This window comes from Sinohyriopsis cumingii, chromosome 16 (genome assembly GCF_028554795.1).
Source record: "Sinohyriopsis cumingii isolate HCF-2022 chromosome 16, ASM2855479v2, whole genome shotgun sequence".
Lineage (NCBI taxonomy): Eukaryota > Metazoa > Mollusca > Bivalvia > Unionida > Unionidae > Sinohyriopsis > Sinohyriopsis cumingii.
The window spans coordinates 97,171,921-97,193,102 of record NC_142976.1 but is presented as its reverse complement, the minus strand read 5'-3'; the positions used below and the strand labels follow the sequence as shown (position 1 = coordinate 97,193,102).

At 35.3% G+C, this 21,182-nt stretch overlaps 1 protein-coding gene across 3 annotated transcripts in view; it reads left to right on the top strand.

Moving 5' to 3' along the window:
• Positions 1-19,728, top strand: part of LOC149781030 (zinc finger CCCH domain-containing protein 10-like) — a 78,883-nt gene extending 59,155 nt beyond the window's left edge. For all 3 annotated transcript variants that reach the window (XM_089938162.1, XM_089938164.1, XM_089938163.1), the window contains exon 3: positions 18,619-19,728. The gene's annotated coding sequence lies outside the window, so the exon portion shown is untranslated. The remainder of the gene's footprint in view (positions 1-18,618) is intronic.
• Positions 19,729-21,182: the final 1,454 nt, after the last annotated feature.

The following is a 21,182-nucleotide window of genomic DNA, read 5'->3' as shown; positions in this document are numbered from 1 at the left end:
TAAACAACATAGACCCTGATCTACAAACCAAAGTAATCAGTCGAATAAACAACATAGACCCTGATCTACAACCAGTGTAATCAGTAGAATTAAAAACATTGTGTCCCTGATCTACAAACCAAAGTAATCACTAGAATGAACAACATAGATCCTGATCTAGAAACCAAAGTAATCAGTAGAATAAACAACATAGACCCTGATCTAGAAACCAAAGTAATCAGTGGAATAAACAACATAGACCCTGATCAACAAACTAAAGTAATCAGTAGTATAAACAACATAGACCCCGATCTACAAAGCAAAGTAATTAGTAGAATAAACATCATTGTCTCTCTGTTCTACAAACCAAAGTAATCAGTAGAATAAACAATATAGACCCTGATCTACAATCCACAGTAATCAGTAGAATAAACAACATAGACCCTGATCTACAATCCACAGTAATCAGTAGAATAAACAACATAGATCCTGATCTAGAAACCAAAGTAATCAGTAGAATAAACAACATAGACCCTGATCAACAAACCAAAGTAATCAGTAGAATAAACAACATAGACCTTGATCTACAAACAAAAGTAATCAGTAGAATAAATAGCATAGACCCTGATCAACAAACCAAAGTAATCAGTAGAATAAATAGCATAGACCCTGATCAACAAACCAAAGTAATCAGTAGAATAAACAACATAGACCCTGATCAACAAACCAAAGTAATCAGTAGAATAAACAACATAGACCCTGATCAACAAACCAAAGTAATCAGTAGAATTAAAAACATTGTGCCCTGATCTACAAAGCAAAGTAATCAGTTGAATAAACAGCATTGTCTCCCTGATCAACAAACCAAAGTAATCAGTAGAATAAACAACATAGACCCTGATCAACAAACCAAAGTAATCAGTAGAATTAAAAACATTGTGCCCTGATCTACAAAGCAAAGTAATCAGTCGAATAAACAATATAGACCCTGATCTACAAACCAAAGTAATCAGTCAAATAAACAACATAGACCCTGATCTACAATCCAAAGTAATCAGTCGAATAAACAACATTGTCTCCTTGATCTACAAACCAAAGTAATCAGTAGAATAAACAACATAGACCCTGATCTACAATCCAAAGTAATCAGTCGAATAAACAACATTGTCTCCCTGATCTACAAACCAAAGTAATCAGTCGAATAAACAACATTGTCTCCCTGATCAACAAACCAAAGTAATCAGTAGAATAAACAATATAGACCCTGATCTACAATCCAAAGTAATCAGTAGAATAAACAACATAGACCCTGATCAACAAACCAAAGTAATCAGTAGAATAAACAATATAGACCCTGATCTACAATCCAAAGTAATCAGTAAAATAAACAACAGAGATCCTGAAAAACAAAAGTGCAAACAAATCTCCAGATTTTGATCATTATTGGGTAGGAGTGAAATGATACACCTGTGCCACCTATCGATACAGGTGGGAGTGAAATGATACACCTGTGCCACCTATTGATACTGGTGGGAGTGAAATGATACACCTGTGTCGCCTATTGATACAGGTGGGAGTGAAATGATACACCTGTGCCACCTATCGATACTGGTGGGAGTGAAATGATACACCTGTGCCACCTATCGATACTGGTGGGAGTGAAATTATACACCTGTGCCGCCTATCGATACTGGTGGGAGTGAAATGATACACCTGTGCCACCTATCGATACAGGTGGGAGTGAAATGATATACCTGTGCCACCTATTGATACTGGTGGGAGTGAAATGATACACCTGTGCCGCCTATTGATACAGGTGGGAGTGAAATGATACACCTGTGCCACCTATTGATACTGGTGGGAGTGAAATGATACACCTGTGCCGCCTATCGATACAATTAATGTTAAACAGCTGACAATTTTATCCATTTTCAATACAGATATTAATTTGATATTATTTCCATATTCAGAATATGAAAAATAGGGTGGCAGGGGTCAGAGGAAACGGGAACCATTTTATGCCAAACAAGCTGTTATAAAAAATAATTATCGTGGAATGGGTGGGGGTGCAGGAGGGGGGAGTGCGTATAATATTATGAACCACATCACTTGATGATAATTTGTACGAGTTGATTTTCACTTACAAAAATGAGTGCCTTTGCCTGCAATAGGTTTGCTTATCAGGGTCTATGTTGTTTATTCTACTGATTACTTTGGATTGTAGATCAGGGTCTATGTTGTTTATTCTACTGATTACTTTGGATTGTAGATCAGGGTCTATGTTGTTTATTTTACTGATTTTCACTTACAAAAATGAGTGCCTTTGCCTGCAATAGCTCCCTCAGATGACTTCTCTATTTAAAAAATAACAAGGAAAACGATAATTATTGACAGTTACTAAAGATTAAAATATGCATATGGTAAGTATTGTTTTGTATCGATTTTCTGCCACTTGTATTGATATGTGCATCAAAATAGCAAAAGTATCAATATATCAATGAATCATTTCACCCATATTATGGGGGACAGATGTATTTAAAACCTACCATCACCCATATTATATGGGGACAGATATATTTAAAACCTACCATTACCCATGTTATAAAGGGACAGATGTATTTAAAACCTACCATTACCCATATTATATGGGGACATGTATTTAAAACCTATCATTGCCCATATTATATGGGGACAGATGTATTTAAAACCAACCATTACCCGTATTATAAGGGGACAGATGTATTTAAAACCTACCATTACCCATATTATAAGGGGACAGATGTATTTAAAACCTACCATTACCCATATTATAAGGGGATAGATGTATTCAAAACCTACCATTACCCATATTATAGGGGGACAGATATATTTAAAACCTACCATTACCCATATTATAAGGGGACAGATGTATTTAAAACCTACCATTACCCATATTATAGGGGGACAGATGTATTTAAAACCTACCATTACCCATATTATAGGGGGACAGATGTATTTAAAACCTACCATTACCCGTATTATAGGGGGACATGTATTTAAAACCTACCATTACCCGTATTATAAGGGGACAGATGTATTTAAAACCTACCATCACCCATATTATAGGGGTACAGATATATTTAAAACCTACCATTACCCGTATTATAAAGGGACAGATGTATTTAAAACCTACCATTACCCATATTATAGGGGGACATGTATTTAAAACCTACCATTACCCGTATTATAAGGGGACAGATGTATTTAAAACCTACCATTACCCATATTATAGGGGGACAGATGTATTTAAAACCTACCATTACCCGTATTATAGGGGGACAGATGTATTTAAAACCTACCATTACCCGTATTATAAAGGGACAGATGTACTTAAAACCTACCATTACCCATATTATAGGGGGACAGATTAATTAAAACCTACCATTACCCGTATTATAAGGGGACAGATGTATTTAAAACCTACCATTACCCATATTATAGGGGGACAGATGTACTTAAAACCTACCATTACCCGTATTATAGGGGGACAGATGTATTAAAACCTACCATTACCCGTATTATAAGGGGACAGATGTATTTAAAACCTACCATTACCCATATTATAGGGGGACAGATATATTTAAAACCTACCATTACCCGTATTAAAAGGGGACAGATGTATTTAAAACCTACCATTACCCATATTATAGGGGGACAGATGTATTTAAAACCTACCATTACCCATATTATAGGGGGACAGATGTATTTAAAACCTACCATCAGCTAAGATGCAACAAAAATAATCTTCAAATCTTAATAATTAATGGAGGACAGAGGTATTTAAAATGGACAGTTCAGCCAAGGTGCAACACTGCAATACAGTAGTTGCACTTGATAAAATACATTTATGGTTGATTATTTTTAGACTGATGTAACCTACACAAGTTGAGTATTAACCGATAAGCCACACAGTTTTTTTAATAGTAACAAGATTACAGTAATGCCTGGCAGTAAGTGATGTAAATATCACTAAGTTCTATGCAGGTTTTAGCAGCTAGGTCCCTCCCATGAGGCATGCTTGGATCAGGTTTTAGCTGTAATGTCCCACCCACCAGTCTTGCTTGGATCGGGTTTTAACAGCCATGGCCATCCCATGAGGCATGCTTGGATCGGGTTTTAACAGCCATGTCCCTCAGGTTTTAACAGCCATGTTCCTCCCAAGAGTCATGCTTGGATCGGGTTTTAACAGCCATGGCCATCCCATGAGGCATGCTTGGATTGGGTTTTAACAGCCATGCCCCTCAGGTTTCAACAGACATGGCCATCCCATGAGTCATGCTTGGATCGGGTTTTAACAGCCATGGCCATCCCATGAGGCATGCTTGGATCGGGTTTTAATAGCCATGTCCCTCAGGTTTTAACAGCCATGGCCATCAAATGAGGCATGCTTGGATCGGGTTTTAACAGCCATGTCCGTCAGGTTTTAACAGCCATGGCCATCAAATGAGGCATGCTTGGATTGGGTTTTAACAGCCATGGCCATCCCAAGAGTCATGCTTGGTTCGGGTTTTAACAGCCATGGCCATCCCATGAGGCATGCTCAGATCAGGTTTTAACTGCCATGGCCATCCCAAGAGGCATGCTTGGATTGGGTTTTAACAGCCATGTCCCTCAGGTTTTAACAGCCATGGCCATCAAATGAGACATGCTTGGATTGGGTTTTAACAGCCATGGCCATCCCATGAGGCATGCTCAGATCGGGTTTTAACAGCCATGGCCATCCCAAGAGGCATGCTTGGATTGGGTTTTAACAGCCATGTCCCTCAGGTTTTAACAGCCATGGCCATCAAATGAGGCATGCTTGGATTGGGTTTTAACAGCCATGGCCATCCCAAGAGTCATGCTTGGTTTGGGTTTTAACAGCCATGGCCATCCCATGAGGCATGCTTGGTTCGGGTTTTAACAGCCATGGCCATCCCATGAGGCATGCTCAGATCAGGTTTTAACTGCCATGGACATCCCATGAGTCATGCTTGGATTGGGTTTTAGTTGCCTCGCCCTCCCATGAGGTATGAGGTGTGTTTGGATTGGGTTTTAGCAATCTTGATCATCCAACAAGTCAGGCGTGGATCACATTTTCGAAACCACATCCCTTCTGCATGGCACTCTCAGATCATGACATGTACACTTAGAATTTTGTTGTGAGTTTTGACCAAAGGATGTGTGTTTTTTAAGGCTTGTTTATGTTGAATATGGTATACATCATATAACAGTGGCTCTGACCTACTTAGCAAAATAAAGTTTGTCATTTATTTGGTTACAAAGGAGAAATAAGCAGGGCAGAGTTTTGTATTTTCTTAAAACTTTTGGCAGAAAAGAATTGATTGAATTTACTGCCAAGTCAAAGGTCAAAGAAAGTTCTTGATAATTCTGTATAGTCCTTGAAATGCGAATTATGCTGTTGTTGTTGTATGGTTTAACGCCATTTTTCAGCATAGGAAAGGCTATACATGGCGGCCAGTATTAATGGTGGAGGAAGAACCTGGGAAAACCTCAGAAAGAACCACTGACCCACGAGAAGCTACTGGCAAGCTTTCTCACATACCCACATTGGCTGAATCCGAGACTTGAACCCACAGAGACAGAGGTGAGATGGCAGTGATCCGTAATGGAGAGCGCTTTAGACCATTCGGGGCCCTGAAAATTATGCACGTCAGTTATTAAATCATTTATTTACAAACACGCATTTATGTTTTTCTCAATGCTACATGTAATACAACTGTACAATTTTTATTTTACAAGTACTGTTCTAAATTATATCTGATAAACTCGGCAGAACACTCCAACATACCTAGGTAAAGTATAAAATTAACATGGGTTGACAAGATATACTGCTAATTTGCAAGAATGATTAATTACTATGTTGGAAAAGTGTGTATTTTAACTGGGCCACTATACTGTAATGTCACCATTTTCTAAAGTAAAGTATACAGTATTGGAATTAGGAGACTGTCCTTCCATACTTCCATTGTCATAAGCTTTACTGTAGTCAGGAAATTTGAATCCTGAACTTTAAAAAACTTCAAAAATGTTTTGCACCATAGCTGTTACTGTTCATAGGTCACATGCACCTCTCTGTCACTCTCTCTTTATTTATATGTGTGTGTATATATATATATATATATATGTGTATATATATATATATATATATATATATATATATATATATATATATATATATATATATATATATATATATATATATCTCAGCTTGTATATCATTATTTTTGCAGACATGTACTATTGATGCCCAGGTATGATAATCCCTCCCCCCCCCCCTTTTGATTGTGGTTTTATGTCATTTTCAACACATGATAGGCTATGTATGTCAGCCAGTGTAACTGGTGAAGAAAGAATTTTAAAAAAAAAACCTGTAAGATTCAGTGACCCTAGGGAAGCTAATGGCAAGCTTTCTCACATACCCCACAAATTTGGCTGAGCCAAGACTTAATGCCCATGGGGGATGTCAGGAATTGGTAAATGCCTTCAGTCATTCTTCAGCCCAGGTCCCCTCCTACTTTTTTGCAGTAAAAATGTGTTACATTAGGTTAGCAATTTTGGGTGTATCCTGGGAGAAATACCGTACCAGTGGGGTAGATCTAATCTTGTTATCCAATGTGCCAGTAGATAGGTCTCAGTATATCCAAACTTGCCATCCACTGTGTCAGTAGATCCAAACTTGCCATCCAATGTGTCTGTAGATACAGGCCTGCTTGCCATCCAATGTGTCAGTAGATCCAAACTTGCCATCAAATGCAATAGAAGACGAGACGAAACTACAGCATTGCTGAAATTTAACCTGGTTCTCGCAATTTGCGATCTTAGTCACATGACTTTACAAATCTTGTAACCTACATGTCATTGACATCAGAGGTTAAATAGTCCCGTGATATTGACAATAAAAAAACTTCCAAAGTTGTTGTTCATAGAATTTGAAAATTTTATATACAAGTCATGTAATGTTTGGAAATAAATATAATGTATACTTAATTCTCAACATATTTATTCTGAGAACAACAATCAGAAACCTGTCAGTATCGCAGCAGGGTGAAGAAAACCATTTTCAACAAGTACTGAGCGGGTGTCAGCAATGTTTTTTTGGTATCATATGACTACAGCATTGACATGTGCTCTCTGCTTTAAGTGAATCTGGTTTTCTTCACGTTGCTGCTACATTAACAGATTTCCAGTTGTTGTTTTCAGAATAAATATTTTGAGAAGTTTGTGTTCCTTCATTTTTCTATAAAGATTATGTGACTTTCATTGATTTGTTTTCCTGCAGCATCACTAGCAATGGTCACTTGTTGATATCACATGACTATATGACTTCTGATGTCATTGACATGAAGGTTGCGACATCTGTGTAGCCATCTGACTAGGAACAATAATGGTCAGATCCATGTCAAATTTCAGCAATGCTTTAATTTTGTCTCATCTGTCAGCAAATTCAAAACTAATGCTATGCTCACAATATTTGAGAAAATAAATTGTATCCCTATCAGTTTCATGCATTTGTATCTCAATGAAAGTTGTTCAAGTTTCCGACTAGTAAGCGGCTACCCTATGCTGACATCAGATGGTATTGGCAAATTACAACTTTTCGAAAGGCAGTTGACTCGGACCCTACATCCCAACATAAATGTCCAAATATCAAAAATAGGGTGGCAAGGGTCAGAGGAGGGTGGCAAGGGTCAGAGGAAACTGGGACTATGTAATCATGTACTTCTTTTTAAGTTGGTCCTTATAATGAGTGTTCTATGGCTCCCATGGACAGCATTATAACAAGGGGAAAATGTATGTGTTATATACTTCACTAATGTAGTCCTTATAATGACACTACTCTATAGCTTTGGATAGCATTATAATGAAGGAATACTGTATGTGTTATATACTGTATACTATGGTGGTCCTTATTGTGAGATTACTTTATGACTCCTTTTGGTCAGTGTTACAATGAGGGAATACTGTATGTGTTATATACTGTATACTATGGTGGTCCTTTTTGTGAGATTACTTTATGACTCCTTTTGGTCAGTGTTATAATGAGGGAATACTGTATGTACATTCCAATCCCACCTAGTGCTTCATCTTTTAAACTGTAATTTTTTGTCATATAGGGTTGGTAGAGTGGAATTACTACTGGTCAAGGAATTTCCAAAAAGAAAATCATTCTATATATATTGCCCTTTACACATAGACATAAGAATATATTAGGAACTTTACACACAGACATATGAATACATTAAGACTGTGTTTAAAGAGATGGATCATGGGTCAGTTAGCAGATCTTTGCGGATCCACTTCAGGGCAATTGACATCAAAGGGGAGGGCAATCTTTCATTACTCCAGAAGTTCTCCCAATAGGTGGTGTTGGGTGTGGTTCAGCAGCGTTTGATGGCACTTAAGGTGGCTAATCTTTTTCACAAGTTACACCTGGCATTCTGCTTACTATATGGTCAATTTAAGCTATGCCACTTGTCATAAGTAGATAGTTAATAAAGGTTAATCTACACTGATAGAGGTTTTACAAGATCTGCTTTACATTCTAGGTCAATAGTTGGTCTGCTTCTGCATTCTAGGTCAATAGTACTGTTTGTGGTTTAAAAAAACATTTTTGTAAGGCATTAGGGGAAGGGTTGAACTATGACCGATGAAGTTCTGAGAGTTCATGACTAGTATTTTGGTTTAAAATGTAATGAAAGCAACTAAAATCATTATCCCTAGTCATTTATATAGATAGATACTTTAAAAAAAATACTTTATGCTCGTGGAAAACATTCATTTTTGACACTGATTGCATCAAGGAAATCAATGGAATATGGGCTGTTGTTTCCAATCGGAGAAACATCTAGTGGTCAGCTTAGTGTTGTTTACTTTTGTCATTGTACAGTAATTTTTTTAAGGTGGTCTGACATTTGAGAAAAATCTAAAAACAGTTTCATGGCAGACTAATCGTCAAAATGAGATCATAATGATTTTTTATTACAGACTTTTTAAATAACATTTCTGGTTTAGTGGTGAAGTATTCCATAAGTTATATAGAGCAATATAATATCAGACAATCCTCATTTTATAAAGATTTCGCTGGTAGATTGTACAACAATTTACCAGATTAATAGTTTGATCTTCATCTACATGCATGATATACAAACTTTTCATTTCCTTTAAACTTAAATATTTCTCCATTAGCATCCTTCAAATATTTGAAACCTTTTGAATGTATTTTTTTTCTCAAGATAATCTTTTGCATATTTATGTTTAGGATAATCTGCCATATCAGCCATCGTAAAAGATCTAAGAATTTATTTTAGGGGACCACAGGAGCTAGTTATATACATCAGTTCCAGTGAAACAAAGGCAAGCATAATTGACAAATTTTCCAATTTATTCCTGAAAATGGTTATAATTACATGAAGTACATTTTTGCTCAGAATGTTACTACTTCAGGATACTGTCTTTGACCCTCTCACTTGTAAATTAGCATTCCATGCTGCATTCATTTTGCATAGACCTGAATGTAGTCTTTGCACAGGGGATGCATTACCGGTAATAATAAATCTCACTGAACTGCTAGAACATTCATGTCTGTGATGCTAAAAATGATGTCATTCCTAATTACTCCTATCACTTTGCTATCATCAGGAAATTTTACATATGTTCAGAAATATCAGTCATTTAGTGTTTGCTGTTTTTTGTTTTTTACTGCAGTATCATGCCCCATTTCCTAGAATTACATCGTAAAAAAGACATTAATTGTACAGTTGCTACAAGTACTAATGAGCTATCAGGAATTGTTGACACAAAAAAATGGAGAAGATGTCACTACCTGTGTTGTTCTTTATGCCCGACGAAAGTTCAGTTGTAATTCATCCAGTTTTAAAAATTAATAAGATGTTTCCAGCAATGGCAAAGAACATTTTTTTAATTTAATTTAGACAGCAAACCATTTCATCCGTTGAGATAATAAGATGTGCCTGATCTAATTTGGGGTCTGAAATTTATGATATGAAGGTCACAGTTCCTCATTGTTTGACATCAGTGTAGTGTCAGTTCACATTGTACCTGCCACTCCGACCCCACAGAATCTCTTGACCCAAACTGTTCCTCAACATAACGTCTTTGTTATTAAAACTTTGACATGGCATTTTTTGTATTCAAGTTATAAATCTGCTGTACAGTACATCTGTATGACAAAATAACCGGTGGTTTGTATAGTTTGAGGTCTTTCCACATGAAATACCCTAAAGAGACAAATCTCTGAAAACACCAGTAAGAAAGTCCCCTAATCAACGCCAGCTCCATCAATGCTTTCTGAAGAGGGGTTGACATGGGGATCACTTAGCTCCATACCAGGAACTGCTCTGGTGGCCTAGTGGTTAGAGCATCCACCTTGCATGCAGGAGGTCATGGGTTCAAACCAAGTCATACCAAAAGACTTATAAAAACGGTACTAGCAGCTGCCTTGCTTAGGAGATTGGTGGTTGGCCTGGTGTCAGGATTATAAAACGTGACTGGATGGGACATGATGCTACATGTCTGCAGCATGACACCCCAGTGCTAGATATCACAGCGATATGATTTTAAAGTTGTTAAAGCTACGTTAAAAATCCAAATCACACACACCAGACCAGGGATGTCTTTAACTTCCACATGTACATAGTTCACATCATGTGCAAGTATGTTCCAGAGGAACTGTCAGAATGTGAATGATAGCAGTCTGTTGTACACCTGATGCCAAACGTAAGAATGGTATTTTTTACCGTCCCACAAAATTCTGCACATCTTGAAGATAATTATCCCATTGCTGTCCTGGCAGACAATATTTTCCAGATTTCAAGATTAGTTTTTGGTGGAATGATAAATTTACAGTTTGCAGAGACTAAAATCTTATTATCTTTGACAGATTGGCACCAAAGAGATTATACCAAGTTATCAAGCATTGGGACCCGACATCTTAGCCGCATTAAAAAATTAAATTGAAAGCAGCATTTCTTAAACTACACCAAACTCTAATCAGATTCATTTTCCTTGTCGTGATTGCGCTGGACACTAAAGCAATCGATCTCGATGTTACAATTGATACATTCTGTTTTAGCTTATTTTTCTAACTTAGTTTATGTTTTGTGGTTACCACGTTTTCTGACATCATTACATGCTTGAGCTGTTTCTCAACAGTGGCAGAATCACCCTTGTTTTGAATTCCCATGTACTGTTTTTAGGATAACCAGATTCAGTGCCTTTCTGTTGCGATTGCATAAATACGAATTCTTATGGCACAACATGACTGTTGGCCCTGGTATTGTACAGTTAGCTTAGGCAGGGTAAACAAAGTTTGAGGGCAAAATGTCTGGGGGAAAAAAAAACATCTTTAGCAAGAAGGCACTGCCTCTAGTTGTTTCAACAGTCTCTTACAACATGTTGAAAGGCACTTCATTACTAGGAGCAACGCAAAACATAGCATCCAGTACACAGACATTCATATAGGTTAGAAGAAAAGAACCATCACAAAATGTTAAAACAATTGCTGGATGCAAAAGAACAAAGTTGTGAGGTGAAGTTTGCATTTCCAGCATGCACAGCAAAATGAAGAGCATGTTTGCATATCTATGTTACTTTTTATATACTGTGGCTGAAATTTCTTTCGATATTTTACATGATCTAAGCACACAGCTATAAAATGGTTGCTCCCATGTGCTTGGAAAAATCAGCCGGAATTGGTGTAAAGTACATTATTTTTAGCACCTATTAAAATAGGAAAAAGAATTATTCCAGACTAATGACAATACCTACTTCATAAATGCAATGAATGAGTTTAAAAAAATATCGGCTCTTAATTTCTTTTAACATTTACCTTTGAAGTCCAGGAAGTGAAAATGACCAAATGGAGCTTGTGTTTTTTTTATGTAAATGCACATCTAAACTAACACCAAACTGTGTGCTCTATATAACCCAAATTGCACCCATCAATCATGCACCAAAATAAAGGGAATTAAACATTCTTTTAGCAATACCTAAGATATACTAGGTCTTTTTTCAATAGCCGGTATAACCAGTGAGGAAAACTTAAGAAAATTATTATTTTTTTAACCCTATGAAAAATAAAATATTGCTGAGTACAACAAACTTCTCACTGAATAGCATATGGTGATCCCTTGTCCAAAACATCTGACCTTGCAGAGACATTTCTTATATGCATGCTTTTATTTGTAACCTTCACCCACCCAATTAATTTCATGATGCATTAATTTGTCATTTGATGATAATTGATGGATATGCAAGTCTATTGTTCCATATGTTGTTACATCATTAATTAAGAAAGCACCTGCTTCTGTTTGTCTTAAAGTGTGCATGACTGGTGTTAATGATGAGGTAATTGACACATGTCATGGATGACCTTGTTAATAACTGATATGGAATGTAATGTTTCTGTACATATTTGATTGATATTTTAGAAGACTTCATGATCTTCATAGGTCACATAGCTGACCTCTAGCAGAGGTGATGGTAAGTTTTCATACTGTAATAATGAGACATTTTGTCAAATGTTAAAGGCATAATTACCATGATGTGTCATTATAATTAGAATGATTGAGATGTACATTTTTATTGCATTTTATTAACAGGTCAGGTGAAGCATGATGATAAAAGTGTGACTTTATTTTTGTTGTGATTGATCACCGTGACACTAATATGACTTGTGAACTTGATGAGACATAAAGAAAGGAGTCAGCCGATGTTTCATAAATGACAAGCGGCATCTGACATTAGTTAATGTTTAACATACAGGCTGGACCAATTTACATTTGATCTTGCCTTAAAATGTGCAGTGTGTGTGTGTGTGGAGGAAGAGCTTGTAGTCATTGTCTAGATCAGGTATGGGCAGCTTGATTTTGAAAGCCACACCCTATGATGTAGATTATTGAACAAAACCAGGTCATGGGCCAGATCAAGCCTGCAGGCTGTAGTTTGTCCAACCATGGTCTAGATACTAACAGTTTTTACATTACTCTGTGTACTTTATCAATTGACATTTGAATACAGTATTTTTGGAAGGCATATATAAGAGTGTGTGTATATATATATATATATATATTTGCACATCCCATTGCCAACATAGAAAAGAAGAAAATGATAAATAGAATCCCATATTTTATATTAAATAACTAAATTCTTCAAGTTTTAAAGTAGAAGATACAAAAAGAAAGTTTGTCCATATACTTGAATGTTGCTAAGTGAGTGCCATTGTGACAGTATGTAATTTGTCATACAAAAATTCCAAGCTTATCAGGAATGATAAAAGAATCCTAACCGTGGAACCAATGGTCTTCTGTGGTCCAAGCCAGCATAATTATTCGTTGATGAATGATGGCTTAACAATTACGCTGCAACCTTCACAACTGTGACTAGAATCCAGTTCAGTCAAGTTTATGTTGATTAATTAATTAATTCTTTGCAGTATAAATAATTTGCATCTTCATAATTATTTCATTACTGTTATGTCTCTATGATCTTAGAAGGAAGCAAAACCAACAAGGTTATTAAAATTAATGAATAACTTGATTTTTCTAAGATACAAAAGTAAAATTTAAAGCAGTATTGTGAATTAATTTAAAATGAGCTTATGTACCAACAGTCATTAATGTATCACAATGATATAATCCAGAATGTCTTTGAATGAATTCACAATAATCCCAAAGTAGTGTTTTGTCCAAAATATCAAAGAGTACTTTATTGTTCCAATGAATAATACTTTAAATAAATGATTCCTCTCAACTTATATCGGAACTTAAAAATTTTGTTTATCAGAACCGTATAAAAAAAATATAAGACAATTTAATAACCGTGCTGTTCAGAACATTCTAAATTTTGTAAACAAGACTAGATCTTGAATTTAAATTAACCATTTTAGCCCCCAATTTATTCATTCAATGTATCTCTTGTAAGAAAATAACTTGGTTCCATTTTCCATATTAAAGTAATAAATTTTGCATAAGTTGTGATAAATGAGTGACCAAGTCAGGGCCGGCACTACCATATAGGCCAACTAGGGCGCTGGTTTCAGGGGCCGCATTTCTCCAAATAAATTTCAGTTTTATTGAGGGTCATTTTTTTATCCTGGTTTATTTCATACAGGGACAAATAATCAGGTAGATTCAGTCTGACCGAAACAAGCAAAATGAGTGAGTGAAAATCGCGCGTATACGAAACTTTCAAATGGTGAAGAATTTTTTTTAAAATTTATATTTTCCTGGGGGTGGAGGGGGAGGGGCTTGAATCTAACCTTGCCTAGGGCACCAGATAGTCTGGTGCCGGCCCATCTTGGTCTCCTGTATGCTGTTTAACACCATTTTAGAAACCCAGCCACCTGTATTATACATGTTCTTGTGCTTACAGATTTAGGCAAATTAATGGCAAAACGTTGTGAACTTAGGTACATTCAACTTTAAAATTGCAAATAGGCCTGACCTTTGGTCACTTCAAACCTTGCTAGTTTAAAATGAGAAATATTGATAACAAAGACTGCAAGTTTTTTTTTGTTTTTGTTACAGCTTTTCTTTAAATAAAGGTTCTCAATTTCAGAATGTTGCCAATGATCTAAAACTATGAGGCTTGTTACATTGACCTTATTTGGTTCCAGTAGATGTCATTTCACATATTGTACTTCAATTTTCCATTCGCTCTTTTTCAATAATGAATGATTCAGAAATCTGTGCTAGCATTACACCAGAACATGCAAGGCACTGATTAGGCCACTTGAAAACTCAATTATGAGACTATAATGTAATGAATAACCTCACAATGGACGAGTTCTTTTGCCAAACACTGATCAGAGCTGTTGTAATTGACTCGCTAACGTGTTACTGCATGAATGTTGACTTCAGAAGACACGATACCTGAATATTTCAATGAAAGGCAGAATTTTTTCTTAAGTTTATTTGCAATTAGACCTAACGCTTTCACTTTGTATCATCTTGTGGGGTGTGGCAATAGGAGTAGATATATAAAGAGATTATTAGTTGATGACCTTGAAAACTTGGGCCCCACATTAAATAAAGTAGTAGTAGTAGAAGCGGAAATATTTTTAGGGCAGCAGTATCAAGATGGATTTTGAGTGATTAACAGCCGCAACTCAGTTATTGTACAGAAGAATAATGAGAGACACTTGTTTCATATTTGGAGAACCACTCACAAACAGTTTGCATAAAATCCAGGAAACAGCATAGGTTTTTAATACCACACAGGTGTGGTTGGGGCAAAGGTCAAGTGTTTTTTATATGACCTTCTGCAGTACTCTGACTCCCACTTATCTAATTAATACTTAGATTGATAACGAAGCTTATATCTGTTCGTAGATAATTATCAAATTGGGATCAGTGAAAATGTATAGCTTCATCCATTACAGTTATTACAAAATACTGAAAACACACCAGCACCTCATCTGTACTGACAATTTGGCGATGCTTTCATTTTCCTCTGTTAAGCACAAAGGTAATAAATATAAAAGATTGCAAAGGACCAAGAGGTACAACTGGTTTTGTGCTTCTCAGCTGCATGGCTTAAAAATCGAATGCGCCAGTCAGACTAAATTCAGTACCCCGAGTAGGTCCCAGGACTGATTGTATCCACATTTTATTTTAGAAATTGCCAACATCATTGGAGGCAGACAAGCAAAATGTACAAAGACAACCTGTATAAATTTTGAATCCATTTTAGTAATTTATTTTACACCTTTTTTTAATTGCTTGTAAAAAATGAGGCAAGCATCAAGTTTGATAAACAAATTTTGTCATGCTTGTTGATTTGTTTTAAACTGTTGTCACAAAGTTTCCATCTGCAAGGTATTTTATTATCCTGATACGTCTTTTTGGCATGTAAATAGGTGATATGATAACTGGATTTATTTCCACAAACTTCTGTTAGGTGGGCATGGCACATGCTGTACAGACATAATAGTACTGGAATAAAGCGATTATTAGTAGTATATTTAAACCAGACAAGACATGACTAGTTTGTGCATCCTTAGTGTTCGACCATTTTTTAAATTTCTGAGTAAATTTTGTAAAAGTAGGAATCTAAGAAATGGTTTGGTTTGATGTTTTACAGCACAGCAACACAAGTAAGGTGCTTTGCCAAGGTAGATAATCCAGGCTGGTCTAATGGTTGGATTTTGAACTCACACCATTTCAGTGGCAAGTCTGACACACTAGCCAACGAACGGTAAAAAAAACACATGAATTCAACATATAGTTCATGTACTGTTTTGAGGCTACACCAAATTTTTATATTCTCTCAAATTCTGTTGTAATAATCTGATACCCAAATATTTAAGAAATGATAAATAGAAACTATTGTATTCACTGCTGTGCATTAATAGGGGGTGTTCTGCTACTTAGCTTTCCTGTATTTCTTACAGTTTCATTAATTGCTTTAAAAGCAGACTACTTCATGACCACTCTAGAGATTTAATCATTATTTCTTGTCAGAAAGATGAAATAAATCTTTTGACATTTCCTTTACTTATCACGTCACTGTTATGAGTCTATGCTCTTAAAATATGTAACAAAAGAACTTGCACTATTGAGAATTAAATCCTAGTAATTTGCACTATTGAGAATTAAATCCTAGTAATTTAGAGTACTGAATAAAACTTATAGTCCCTAAGAAATCCAAAAACTGAAGGCAATGACGTGTCTGTTATAGCTTATAGGGTGTTGATGTGTCAGGTCTTTTGTTGAATTCCAGTGAATGTCGTCAGGGCACTTTTGTATTTCCAGAGAAAATAATCACTTGAATTCAGTTCCAGCCGATAACTCCTTTTCACAACAAATAACAGCTAGCAAACAGTTTATATTTAACAAAATGCATTAGGATTGAGGCTTCGTCATCTTGTTGAGCTTGCTTTGGTAGTAACTGAACATACTTCTCCCTTTTGTGTTCCCATCCATCCACACCTAGACTGGTCTCAGTGTGTGGTCACTTTCTCCAGTACAGTTGACCCAAGAGGTGTGGCAAAATTGTAAAATTGTGTTGTCTTTGTTTATATTCATCTTGTCTCTCTCTCTCAAGGATTTGTTGAAGCCCTATTTCTTGAAAAAGAGAAATAGTATTAGAAGCATTGATCTAGGTAATTATTAATCATTTCTTTAATTTGTTAAAACGTTTAGGAGAACTTGGACGTGCAGTATATGCAACCTAGTTGACCTCTGTACCTGCAATAAATTTTTGGACTTAAATATGGATCACAGATTATTTTATGAATAATCATGCAGTTTTTGGAACAAAAGAAATAAACTTTTGGATTTTTTTAAACTCCAATTTGAACATTTTTATTTATTTATCAACTTATTTACTGCATTTAAAATGATTGATTGAAGTGTTAGGAGGCAGATTCAATTACAATTTATATTTTGTCAACTCCATGGCATGACTTACTGTATATTTCTCATAAAACTACACCACTTCCATTTTTTAAAATATAATTTCAATTTCTGTGAAAGCCATGTGGCTCTGTACACCAGGCATCTTTTTAATTTAATTATTGTTAGTACATAGATTGCCGACACCATGCATATTATCTTTAAGATTTTGGAAGTGAGCAGGAGACACTGAGCACATAATAATTATGCCTTCTTGATGTTTTGAAATGGTTTAATAGGTTTTGTTGTAACAGTACATGTACTAGCTTAACAGGTGATCATTTTTGGCCCACTTGGGCCTTTTGTTACAATCATCATAAATAATAGGAGTATTTTTATATTACAATTTCTATTAATTTCAGTGATTGTGATAGCTGAGAGTTCATGTGGTTTAGTTTGGCGTGAAATATAGCAGTTAGAGTGCTTAAGGATCATACATGTTCTTTGCTATTAGATTGTACATTACTGACATAAATAAGAAAAAATATTTTCATAACCAATAGACTGGTGTGCAGCTTCAGTCATTGTTTCCAAAGGAATGGAATTTGTAAACTACATAAAAAAAATAGGACTTGTAGACATATTCTTTGTTTTATTTTCATGAAGGAAAATTAGAGATAGAGACCCTGTCACATTGCATGTTAAGAGGGAAGCTTTATTGCGTAGAAAAATGAAAATAACTTTTTTTATGAGATTAGTTCATGGATGTCTTCCAAACTTCATTTATGCTCACAGAACTTCTATTGTATGTCTGTTTAAATACAAATCTTTGAGAAACAGCATTGTCATCTTCTAATTTTTAGCTCTACTGATCATCCATCTGTTCATTGGCACATGCTTTTTGTTGCTAATCCTCCTAAATTACATGGAGGGTCGGTATGAAACTTGACTGGATAACGTGTGCTGTACAACACCATAACTAAATGCCAAGAGAGATTAACTACACTCATAGTTCATGCATTTATTTTGAGGCTTATTTGCCCAAATTAAAATGTTGAACATCTTTACTGGCAGAATTGTCATAGATGAAGTATAAAATACATTTCCAAAGTTTTATATCTCTGCGGGCATGATTGTTGCAGGTCAGATAGATAATTAAAATGGAAAATCTCATTAACACTGTTATTACAAATTATTTATTTATTGCAAAAGCATCAGCCAGTTTTGTTTTTTTCTTTTTCAGGTCATTCCAAGCATATGATTCTGGAATTCTTGCCATCTGATGAGATTGAAATCTATAGTGGCAGAGTGAATGTCATGTACACTTCGAGGACTGTTGTATTATGAACTTGTCTGAGAGTTGTTGCTGAGAAAATGAATTTTATGTTGTTAAAATTTCACTTTTTGCATTATGCTTGACCAAGGCTTTTGATTCATGTATTGATGATATATATTTGTAGATTTTTTATTTTACAGTCACTTACAGAGTTTGTTATTAATAAAATAACTTGACGGTCATGGCAGAAATTCCATACATGTACAGTATCAATATATACTAGGGTTGGTTAACAAGATTTTCTTACCCCAAAATTATGTCATGGTTTTTTTATTGAAATCATTTTTTAGAGTAGTAATTGTTGAAAATGCATTATAATTATCAAAAGCAATGGATATTTAGAATTTTAGTATCGGAATTATGATTTTAAATCCCTCCATGCCTTTGGGATAGTGTCCATTCTCTTATACCAAATATAGTTTCTATTGCTAATAATAGTTACAAACCTTGCCATTGATTTAAGAATGATCATAAAGTAGAGGGCCACTTGCCTTTAGGTCAGATGTAGAAATCAAGTTTCAGATGTTATTACAGGCAGTAATGTTTCATAAATTACACCATTGAAAAAGCATAATTGTTTGCAATTCAATTGATGCTACTGCAAGACAGCAAGAAAAGATGTTGAAATTATTTCTTTTCATCTCCTTTTGATTAAAAGATAAAGATAACAAGTCAAGGATTGATTGAGGCACTGTCCCTTGGAATATCTTCCAAAGTTCTGTTACTGTTAATTCTTTTTGTTTACATTATGAACAAAATTCTGTATTAGCTCGTTAATTTTTTAAAAAAGTGTTTTAAAATTTGTCATTTAGTGTTGAAAGTTTTAATTTTCTAGTATCAAAAGTTCAGATAAAGATCTCATATTAGAGGAGGAATGTCTGTTTCAAGATTTTAGCTGTTGTTGGATTAAGTTTTAAACAAGAGTGGAATGAAAGAAAAGAAGTGTCTATCATTATGTAGACCCCACTATCCAGGGTCATATTCCGCATCCGGTAAATAAATAGATTTTTTTCATGACTTGTATTTGGATATTGTATTCCTGAATCTAGTTAAAATCAGATTGCCACTGTCCTAAGTGAAGATCTGACAGTAACTGCTTTGGGGTCATGTTCTGGTGACCTTTGAATTAGCCAATGGAAATGCAGCTTTCAAACCTTGGAAAGGGAATCAAGTTGTTCGGAATACATTGATGTGCTTCAGCCACATTGCTCAGTCTCCCAAACACAAGGATATTAGATTTCATCTGATTGGCTGATAAAATTAGCAATTATGTAGGTAACCAGAACATGACCCCAAAGAGGTCACTGTCAGGTCTTCATCCAGGACAGTGGAGATCCGATTTGACTCGCAGGGTTCATATGGCCTTTGAAGGTCTTTGACATTATGGGGAAAAATGAGGTAGCATTTTCAAGGCCCTGAAAGTTTGGGAAAATTGTGCGGATAACCTTGAGGTCTTTAATAGTCTAAATAAACCCAAACATTTTAATTTCTTTCCATAATCACAAATAAAATTGTCCCAGGTTGTTAGATTCAGATGTCGAGTTTTCCTGGTTTGTTTCTTTTGATGACCCATTCAGTGTCTCATTTCATCATTAAACAATAATGTAATATTTTGCATTATTGTTTTCTCATATAACATAACATATCAAAATGTTAGCAAAAATAGGTCTTGGAAAGTTTGGGAAAAGTCTTTGAATTTTATCATTCAGAATTCTGTTTTGTAGTGTTAGGACTGGTTGGCCTGGTGTCAGAATAATGTGGCTGGGTGGGGGACATCATGCTACATGTCTGCCAAGTCATACCAAAGAGTTAAAGCATTAAGAGATGGAAAAGATACATTTCTTGATAAATTTAATAATGGTATGTTTGCAATAGAGGATTACATCTTAGAGGTTGTGATTTGGGTTAAATATGGTATTATCTGCAGCCACTCTGGGACAATGGTGTAAGGCTACAATGCTAGCTGAGGCTATTTGAAACAAAGATGTCACTACAGTAGTGGAAGAATTGTGTGTTTATATATTTAATCAGCAGCTGTTCTGAAATTTGATGCTCTTTTAGTAGATATAAAGTGCTTATAATAAAGTTGGGTAGTTACGGTTTAATTTGGAATTACCAGTAATTAGCTTACAATAGAGTTGGGTAGTTATGGTTTAACTTGGAATTACCAGTAATTAGCTTATACACAGTAGGAAATTAATACTTATAAGATTTTTGGAAATTCAAATGTACATTATCAGTTGCAAAAGTGTGTGTGTGGAGAGTGAGTTTGGTATGTAGACTAGGGTCATATAAAGGGTCTGCAGTTAATGCAATCAGTCCATAAGTTTAGCTCTAGGAAAGGTCTTCAGGGAATGTGTTTTTTCTCTCCTTTCTGCTAGGATCAAAGACAAAGATAGTGGAGGGACAATAATAAACAATCTTATTTTTCTACCACAAGGATGAAATGGCACAAGAAAAACAAATTATAT